The sequence below is a fragment of the Oncorhynchus masou genome, unplaced genomic scaffold (genome assembly GCF_036934945.1).
Source record: "Oncorhynchus masou masou isolate Uvic2021 unplaced genomic scaffold, UVic_Omas_1.1 unplaced_scaffold_2043, whole genome shotgun sequence".
In the NCBI taxonomy this organism is placed as follows: Eukaryota; Metazoa; Chordata; class Actinopteri; order Salmoniformes; family Salmonidae; genus Oncorhynchus; species Oncorhynchus masou.
In genome coordinates, this window is record NW_027008531.1 from 80,394 (window position 1) to 91,036 (window position 10,643).

Below are 10,643 nucleotides of genomic sequence, written 5' to 3' on the forward strand. Positions count from 1 at the left end.
TGTAGGTTTTTAGTCCAACCCTCTTCCTGGAGATCTACTGTCCTGTAGGTTTTCAGTCCAACCCTCTTCCTGGAGATCCTGTAGGTTTCAGTCAACCCTCTTCTGGAGATCCTCCTGTAGGTTTACAGTCCAACCCTCTTCCTGGAGATCTACTGTCCTGTAGGTTTACAGCCCAACCCTCTTCCTGGAGATCTACTGTCCTGTAGGTTTACAGCCCAACCCTCTTCCTGGAGATCTACTGTCCTGTAGGTTTACAGTCCAACCCTCTTCCTGGAGATCTACTGTCCTGTAGGTTTACAGCCCAACCCTCTTCAACCCTCTTCCTGGAGATCTACTGTCCTGTGGGATTTCAGTCCAACTCTAATTTAACACACCTGCTTCTACTAATTAGCTTACCACTAGGCTACCCTGCCACCTCTACACTCTAACCACTAGGCTACCCTGCAGCCTCTACACTCTAACCACTAGGCTACCCTGCCGTCCTGAAACACTGCACCATGTAGAGTATTCACAACGTGTCTCAGATCTGAAAGGTCAAACTGATCCTAGACCATATCTACCTCTCCTTGTGTCCTGGTCAGAAACACTGTACCATGTAGAGAATAGGGTACCATATCTACCTCTCCATGTTTGGCACCTGAGAACTGATCTCTGATCAGGCAACTGTGCTCCCTCTTGGTTTGAATAAGCAACCAGGATAGGTTGAAGTGACGTAAGAACTGATGTCTGATCAGGTCCCATATTCACAATGTGTCTCAGAGTAGGACCCCTCCCCCGTCTGTCTATATGACGGTACTCATTATGAGTTGAAAGGTCAAACTGATCCTAGGTCAGCACTCCTACTGGGATCAGCTTTGTGAATACGGATCCTGCTTTCTGACCTCCTATTGGTTAAGCCAGGGCTCCATGCTAACTTTAATTTTTTGAATTTACACCTTGAAAAATGTAGGCCGAACACAAAGAAATCTAGGAGCACAATCTAAGTGATTGTAGGTAATGAAGCTAGAATCCTTCATTTGTCTAGGCTCACTGGTGCTCCTAAATAAAACACAGTCCAGGTGGCACAGCAAAATATTTAGGTGTGTATGAGAATAAAAAAATGGTGGCACTGTTAGAGCTCTGTATCGGGGTTAAAACGGGTTCATGTTAGCTGATCCTAGAGCAGAGCTTAGGAACAACCACAATCTGCCACATAAGGGATAGTTCACACAAATCGGTCTGACATGAAATGTGAGGGATATCAAGGGGTGATGACTTGGTTGCATTGGGTTTGACCAATAATGCTTCAACGTTAGCATTAGGAGACCCCAGCCAGGGGTGTGTTCAGTTGGCTTCAACGTTTGAGTTGTGGAACAGTTCGTACCGTACGACACGTTGTTTCCAAAACGTTCTTTAACAGACATGTTTACTGCGTTCGGCGGGTGTCCCGGGGTGTGGCTTGAAACAACGAGTGATGTATTTATAACTCATCCCCCCACAACCCAAACCCTCCCGGTTTACTTACCCCTCCCCCCACAACCCAAACCCTCCCGGTTTACTTACCCCTACCCCCCCACAACCCAAACCCCTCCCCCCACAACCCAAACCCTCCCCAGTTTATTTACCCCTACCCCCACCCAAACCCTCCTGGTTTACTTACCCCCCCCCAACCCTCCCGGTTTACTTACCCCTACCCCCACCCCAAACCCTCCACCCCCTACCCCCACCCCCCCCAACCCAAACCCTCCCGGTTTACTTACCCCCAGTACCCCCCCACAACCCAAACCCTCCCGGTTTACTTACCCCCCAGTTTCCCCCCCCCCACAACCCAAACCCTCCCAGTTTACTTACCCCTACCCCCCCCACAACCCAAACCCTCCCAGTTTACTTACCCCTACCCCAACCCAACAACCCAAACCCTCCCTCCCAGTTTACTTACCCTACCCCCACAACCCAAACCCTCCCAGTTTACTTACCCCTACCCCCCCCACAACCCAAACCCTCCCGGTTTACTTACCCCTACCCCCCCACAACCCAAACCCTCCCGGTTTACTTACCCCTACCCCCCACAACCCAAACCCTCCCAGTTTACTTACCCTTCCCCCCACAACCCAAACCCTCCCGTTTATCAACTGGAAACAGATACAGCACCAATTACGTGTATTTTTTTTTGAGGGGGGGGGTAACTAAACGCAGCACATGTAAAACAATAATCCAAGCATGGCTGGCTGTATTCACCGTCTATACAGGGTAAGAAAACCAAGGGCATTTTCTAATAATTCAGGTAAACTATCCCTTTCAGCTTTAATAGTCAGGCAACTGCATCTTTTCACATCAACACAAGTCAATAATGAACACCCATTAGAAGACAGACTACGTCACAATGTCACTTAGTATGGAGCGATGCACTGGATCGGCCATTCATACAGCATACTAAACAGTAGTGTGGACATTGGGATGTTAGACCCCTCCCCCTCGCTCACGAAAAGAACAATTCTGTCAGTTTGTTTCTGGGGCCTCCACTTTAGCTCCTCCCACATCTCTTACTCTGGGTGGTGTTCAGTATGGCACAGCATAGCAAAACACTTTGCAACGGAAAAAAAACAAAAACTAAAAACAAAAACAGGACTTTCTCTTCTAGGTTTGGGGCATGTTCATTACAGCACAACGTAGCAAAAAAAAACATTTCAGTCTTTCTCTTCTGGTTTGGGGCATGTTCATTACGGCACAGAGTAGCAAATCGTTTCAGTTTGTTTCTGTTTGGTGGCAGGTGAACCACCCCCCAGTTCCAGAGGGAGGTGAAGGTGGTGGTGTCTGATTGAAGACCTTTAGGTGGAGGTTGGACTGCCTGGTTGGTTCCGGTGGGAAGATCAACATTAGTTTAGATGTGAAAGAGTCTTTTAAGTGCAAAAAAAATAAATCATTATTCCAACTCAGGTAATATGGTGAACACACAACCACACTGAACAGAATACTCAGAAAACATCAACATACTCAGAAGAGGACAGAGGTGTAGTGGAGTAGAAACACAGGTTATTTTGCGGGAGCGTTTATCTGTCCCATCTTTTACATTTAAAAAAAAATAATAAATGCATTGAAAGTTTAGGGAGCATCACATTTACTCACTGTGAACGGTGATCATAGTTTACCTTTCTAAAGGTCGCCACACGACATCACCTGACTGGAGGGTTCGTCTGCCGACAGGTCAGATATCATCCCAGCATTAAGTAACAAGGATAATTCCTGAACTTTGAAATTCACACCTCAACAGAAGAAGCAAGGCGGTGTATAAATGAACCAACTGCAGCAGAGGTATACGAACCTGAACACTGGGGTTCGTGCAGCAAATAGCACCCCTATGTCCTCGACATAGTGGACTACTGACCAGAGTGACCTGTAGGCAAAAGTCGTTCACTTTATATTGGGGAATAGGGTGCGATTTTGGGACGCTGACCCTGCCGGTTGGTTGCACTAACATGACTGCTGAAGCACAGTTGTCAAGACAGAAAGGAAGCCGATACAATCAAATATCAACAGCCTGCTATTGGGAGGATCAGCCCTGAGACCCCACAGCCCCTCAGCCATCACAACTAGGCACAGGAGACACCAGGGCTGCTCTCACAAACAGCACCCTGTATAGTGCAACACTTTTCAAAAGGGCCCTATGCTGTAATATAGTAGGGTGCCATGTAGGGACTAGGGTGGTGTAGTGTGTAGGGACTAGGATGTAAGGACTAGGGTGGTGTAGACTGTGTGTAGAGACTAGGGTGTAGGGACTAGGGTGCTGTGTAGAGACTAGGGTGTACTAGGGACTGTGTAAGGACTAGGTGGTGTGTAGGGACTAGGGTGTAGGGACTGGTGAGACTAGGTGTAGGGACTAGGTGCTGTGTAGAGACTAGGTGTAGGGACTAGGGTGCTGTGTAGAGACTAGGATGTGTAGGGACTAGGGTGCTGTGTAGAGACTAGGATGTAGGGGGCTATGGTGCTGTGTAGGGACTAGGATGTAGGGGCTATGATGTAGGGACTAGGGTGCTGTGTAGGGACTAGGGAGGTGTGTAGAGACTAGGATGTAGGGGCTATGGTGCTGTGTAGGGACTGGATGTAAGGGACTGTGTAGGGACTGGATGTAAGGGCTATGATGTAGGGACTAGGGTGCTGTGTAGGGACTAGGGAGGTGTGTGTGAGACTAGGGTGGTGCTGTGTAGGGGACTAGGGTGCTGTGTAGACTAGGATGTAGGGGCTATGGTGCTGTGTAGGGACTAGGGTGGGTGCTGTGTAGGGACTAGGATGTAGGGGCTATGGTGCTGTGTAGGGACTAGGATGATGTGGTGTGTGAGGGACGAGGGAGGTGTGTAGAGACTAGGGTGTAGGGACTATGATGTGTAGGGACTAGGGTGCTGTGTAGGGACTAGGATGTAAGGACTAGGTGGTGTGTAGGGACTAGGATGTAGGTGGTGGTGTAGAGACTGTGTAGAGACTAGTGCTGGTGCTGTGTAGAGACTAGGGTGTAGGGACTAGGGTGCTGTGTAGAGACTAGGGTGTAGGGCTATGATGTAGAGGGATGTAGGGGCTATGGTGCTGTGTAGGGACTAGGAGGTGTGTAGAGACTAGGATGTAGGGGCTATGGTGCTGTGTAGGGACTAGGATGTAAGGGCTATGATGTAGGGACTAGGGTGCTGTGTAGGGACTAGGGTGGTGTGTAGAGACTAGGATGTAGGGGCTATGGTGCTGTGTAGGGACTAGGATGTAAGGGCTAGATGTAGGGACTAGGGTGCTGTGTAGGGACTAGGGAGGTGTGTAGAGACTAGGATGTAGGGGCTATGGTGCTGTGTAGGGACTAGGATGTAAGGGCTGTGTAGGGACTAGGGTGCTGTGTAGGGACTAGGGTGCTGGATGTAGGGACTATGGTGCTGTGTAGGGACTAGGGTGCTGTGTAGGGACTAGGTGTGTAGAGACTAGGATGTAGGGCTATGGTGCTGTGTAGGGACTAGGGTGCTGTGTAGGACTAGGGTGGTGTGTAGAGACTGGATGTAGGGGCTAGGGTGCTGTGTGTGTAGGGACTGATGTAGGGGCTAGGGTGCTGTGTAGGGACTAGGGTGCTGTGTAGGGACTGATGTAGGGGCTAGGGTGCTGTGTAGGGACTGGTGCTGTGTATGGATGCTGTGCTAGGGGATGTAGGGGCTAGGGTGCTGTGTAGGGACTGATGTAGGGGCTAGGGTGCTAGGGACTGTGTAGGGGCTAGGGTGCTGTGTAGGGACTGATGTAGGGGGCTAGGGTGCTGTGTAGGGACTAGGGTGCTGTGTAGGGACTAGGGTGCCATTTGGGACACAGCCAGGAAATGTGAAGGAAGTCCTCTTCTTCATCACAGACAGCATCAATGTCCACTGAGCAGGATGACGAACACAAAGCAAAAGGTTCTAGCAAAGAAGGCATCTCTCCAACCTCTTCTGGCATCAACCCTTATCTAGTTCACTGAGAAACACGTTTTCCACCGCCCTCGTTTCCTTAGGAAGGTAGGAGGAGGTGAGGATGGGGGGAAGAGAGAGAGAGGGGGGGAGCAACAAGTGTAGAGGATCAAGTGGCTTCTTTTTTTTATTTATTTCAAATCAGCACAGTGCATTTCTCCTCTGAACGGGGGCTGCATCCCAACCTCCTCGATGCCCTTCTGTCCTCGCGGTCACTGATCACTGAGGCTGCGTTACAAAGACAGCACACTTCTGTTCTGTTGCCCATTTACTGGGAAAAGAACTGATCTGATTGGTCAAAAGGCCCAATTAGTGGAAAAAGATCTGAATTGGGCTACCTGTGTAGATGCAGCCTAACGGGTTAGGGAAGGATGGATGACAGGTTTCCAACAAGCATGCTTTCAGTTTAGACCAGTGCTCTCAACTAGGAAAGGAGACAAGGACAGGAGGACACCACCCACTCAACTAAATGGAAGGCCTCCTTAGTCCTCAACGCCGGTTCACTCCACAGCCGTAGATCCTTCAGTCTGTCTGTTATCAAGATCTCAACCCCCCCCCCCCACAAAAGGTCTCTTAACCTCCCAGGGGCTGGGCTGCCCAATCAGATCATCCGGTTGCGTTGCATGGGTGGGGGGTCTGTTATGACGTCATTGCACTGGGCGGAGCTGCGTTTCCTGGGGTTAGCGTCCAGGTGCAGGGCCATCTCCTCGGAGATGAAAGTGTTCAGGTCCACATCATGGAGACCGTTACGCCGACGCCCCACCGGGGTCGACCCACCCCACCGCCAGCAGCACCCCCCACGTGGGTGGGAGAGCCTGGGGTACCGGAACGAACACTGATGCTGGCCATAGCCCCACTTAGACCTGGAGAGGACAGATTGGAGGGGGGAAAAACACCACCACAAGGTCAAACTCAGTCATCGAACCCTGACTCAGAGAAAACATGAAAAACAAAAAGGAAGTCTAGGATGCATTCAGGCCCTGGGGCACAACGGTACATCCCCAAATGGCATCGTATTCCCTATATAATCTCTACTTTGGAGCAGGGTCCATAGGGCTCTGGGTCAACAAGGTAGTGAGCTGTGAAGGGCAGGGATGGGGAACTGGCTGCCCGCGGGCCACATGAGGTCCTCGGGATCAAAAGTTTTTTTTATATATATATATAAAAATAAAAAAAAACTTTTGGAACTCAATCGTGGACTCAACTAGAGGTCGACAGATTAATCGGAAAGGCAGACTAATTAGGCCGATTTCAAGTTTTCGTAATCGGAACTAGGTATTTTTGGATGATTTATTATATAATTATTTTTACACCTTTATTTCATCTTTATTTAACTAGGCAAGTCAGTTAAGAACACATTCTTATTTTCAATGACGGCCTGGGAACAGTGGGTTAACCGCCTCGTTCTGTAACGTAACAAAAAGTGGGTTTGGGGGGGGGAGATTAGGGTCTGAAAAGTTTAAAATGCACTGTATCTGTATTTACTGTGCAGTGCTTTGTGCCCTCTGACCCTAACCACTAGAAATAGATGTGTATTTACTGTGCAGTGCTATGTGCCCTCTGACCCTAACACTAAGGTACGTCACTGGGGCCGAGCTCCCTGCCATCCAGACCTCTATACTAGACGGTGTCATTTCAAGGTTGTTGTTTTTTTACTATGTTCTACATTGTAGAATAGTGAAGACATCAAAACTATGAAATAACACATGGAATCATGTAGTAACCAAAGTTTTATACAAATAAAAATATATTTTAAACTTGAGATTTTTCAAATAGTCACACCTTGATGACAGATTTTGCACACGTTTGGCAATATCTCAACCAGCTTCACCCAGAATGCTTTTCCAACCGTCTTGAAGGAGTTCCCATATGCTACGCATTTGTTAGCTGCTTTTTCCTTCACTCTGTGGTCTGACTCATCCCAAACCATCTCAATTTGGTTGAAGTCAGGGATTGTGGAGGCCAGGTCATCTGATGCAGCACTCCATCGCTCTTCTTCTTGGTCAAATAGTCCTTACACAGCCTGTGTTGGGTGTGTTGTGTTGGGTCATTGTCCTGTTGAAAAACAGCCCAAACCAAAATAGTCCCACTAAGCCCAAACCGGATGGGATGGCATGCCGCTGCAGAATGCTGTGGTAGACATGCTGTTTAAGTGTGCCTTGAATTTGAAATAAATCACAGACAATGTCACCAGCAAAGCACCCCCACACCACAACACCTCCTCCTCCATGCTTTACGGTGTGAAATGCACATACGGAGATCATCCGTTCACCCACACAGCAAACACAAGACACAGCGGTTAGAACCAAAAATCTCCAATTTGGACTCCAGACCAAAAGGACAAATTTCCACTAGTCTAATGTCCATTGCTCGTGTTTCTTTGCCCAAGCAAGTCTCTTCTTACTGGTGTCATTTAGTAGTGGTTTCTTTGCAGCAATTCAACCATGGCGGCTGATTCACAGTCGCCTCTGAACGGTTGATGTTGAGATGCGTCCGTTACTTGAACTCTGTGAAGCATTTATTTGGGCTGCAATGTCTGAGGCTGGTAACTGTAATGAACTTATCCTCTGCAGCAGAGGTAACTCAGGGTCTTCCATTCCTGTGACGGTCCCCATGACAGCCAGTTTCATCATAGAGCTTGATGGTTTTTGTGACTGCACTTGAAGAAACTCTAAAAGTTCTTGACATTTCCCATATTGACTGACCTTCATGTCTTAAAGTAATGATGGACTGTTGTTTCTCTTTGCTTATTTGAGTTGATCTTGACATAATATGGACTTGGTCTTTTACCAAATATCTTCTGTATACCTTGTCACAAAACAAATGATTGGCTCAAATGCATTAAGGGAAGAAATTCCACAAATGTATGCGTAAGGCACACCTGTTAATTGAAATGCATTCCAGGTGACTGCCTCATGAAGCTGGTTGAGAGAATGCCAAGAGTGTGTAAAGCTGTTATCAAGGCAAAGGGTAGCTAATTTCAAGAACCTCAAACATAAAATATATTTTGATTTGTTTAACACAATTCCTTAATGTGTTATTTCATAGTTTTGATGTCTTCACTATTATACTACAATGTAGAAAATAGTAAAAATAAAGAAAACCCCTTTGAAGAGTAGGTGTTCTAAACCTTTGGACGGGTAGTGTAACTTCCCCATTTTTTTAACCATAAAGTATAGCTCAGTACTCAAATGTTTGATTTTATACAGTAATTTTTGCCTTTATCAAGGCTGTCAATTTTAGACCCCACTGTATATTTGTGTATTTACCATGCAGTGCGATGGCCTCTCTGAAGGGCTGGAGGTCAGCCTCCACAGAGGAGTCTGTCTCAGGGGCCGGGGAGGCCGGTTAGGGGAGACCACGGTCAGTCTGTGTCCTGGGGTGAGGTGGCTCTGGAGGTCCGGGGGTGGGGCCCGGCCACACAGGAAGCTGATGAGGTCCTCTCGCCGGATGGTTCTCCTCCTTTTCTTCACCCAGGCCAGCACATCCTTGTTGCGACGCTGGTGGCCGATCTGTATACCTAGGTCGTAGCTACGCTGGTGGGCCTCCACAGACTCTGTGTGGTGGGAGGCAGAAAGAGAAAGGAATGTGTGTGACATTGAGTGAGAAAGTATGAAAGTGTGTGTGTGTGTGTGTGTGAGAAAGAGAGAATGTGATGAGACTTGAAGGTTCCTTTGTGAAACCTGTGACTAACAGTTGACGGTTCACTATAGAACTATAGGCAGGCAGCCCCCCCCCTTCCAGAGGTTGCCAGTCAGACAGCACAGATGCTGGAATCATGATCCTGGAGGGCCACAGGGTATGGAGGCTTTTGTCCTAGTCCAGCACTAACACACCGATTCAACTATCCACAGGGACTCTTGATGATCAGCTGAATCAGATGTGTTAGTGCTGAACTGGAACTAGCCGTTGAACATGACTCTGTTCCAATGCACAGTTATTGGACCGAGGCGTCTTCTGTACAGGGGAGTTTTGATAAGAACCTTGGCGCTCAGTCTGAACATTAACATGCATCACTTGAGTTAAGGTCTGTATGCTTCCAAAACTATATATATATATATATATATATCTTTCCTATCAGCAAGAAATTATTTTCAAAAAACAAATAGGTAAAATGGATACACACCTTTATAGGGTTAGGGTTCCCACAGGGCCATATCTCCATGTTACAGAGGCCATCCCCTGTGCTAATTAGCTATGTGCTCCGAAACACCTGAGAAGCATAACTCGGGAAGTGCAGCACAAGTGTAGTTTCATATGATGAGGCACCCATAGATGTGTGGATCTGTAACTGCTACAGTAAGTATATATTTTTTTTCTCTCTCACTGATGAAAGATAAAGGGCCATATGTTTCGACAGCCGTATCCAAGCGATGATTATTGACTTTTCCAAACCTTAAAAAATACAGTGTCGGGATTGTAGTTCACATGAGCCAGTTGTTGGCGAAGGTGGTGGCTGAAAACCGTAGGGAGAAGGCAGAATACCGACTAGAGTTTGACAGTTAGGCTGCACACCCTGCTGTGCTCTCCAGGACCACAACGCGACAGGACAGCTGTAAATGGCGAGATGGTCAATACTCAGGTGACAAGAAGAGGACCTTGATTGTTTACAAGTTTCTATCTACTAATCAATACATGTCCTGTTTACAGCAGAATGACAAAGGAAAGCCTATGGACTTTGATGATGAGCCTTTAGCTCTGTCCCGACAACCCTTTACAGAGTCTTCTGAAGTACCCTACCCCTGTGGTAGGCCAAGTATCTTTAGGCTCTGTCCCAACAACCCTTTACCGAGTCTTCTGAAGTACCCTACCCCTGTGGTAGGCCAAGTATCTTTAGCTCTGTCCCGACAACCCTTTACCGAGTCTTCTGAAGTACCCTACCCCTGTGGTAGGCCAAGTATCTTTAGGCTCTGTCCCAACAACCCTTTACCGAGTCTTCTGAAGTACCCTACCCCTGTGGTAGGCCAAGTATCTTTAGCTCTGTCCCGACAACCCTTTACCGAGTCTTCTGAAGTACCCTACCCCTGTGGTAGGCCAAGTATCTTGACAACTACAATGCAAATCAATACATGCTTAGACCACAGCAGAACAATAATGAAAAGCATATAGACTGTTACGATGATCCTATACTGTCGGAAAGCAAGTTAGAAGACAAGAAACTGAAAACACTGAGTGTCCCTGACACCTACCTTTGTACAG

General features: G+C 47.6%; 1 long non-coding RNA gene and 1 pseudogene across 1 annotated transcript; one reads left to right on the top strand and one right to left on the bottom strand.

Moving 5' to 3' along the window:
- The first annotated feature begins 4,101 nt into the window (after positions 1-4,101).
- Positions 4,102-4,803, top strand: LOC135532813 (uncharacterized). The gene is made up of 3 exons (XR_010454399.1): positions 4,102-4,153; positions 4,576-4,671; positions 4,737-4,803. It is a non-coding gene; the product is annotated as an uncharacterized LOC135532813 (long non-coding RNA).
- A 1,242-nt stretch (positions 4,804-6,045) lies between these two features.
- LOC135532814 (HUWE1-associated protein modifying stress responses-like) lies at positions 6,046-9,087 on the bottom strand (annotated as a pseudogene).
- Between the last annotated feature and the right edge of the window lie 1,556 nt (positions 9,088-10,643).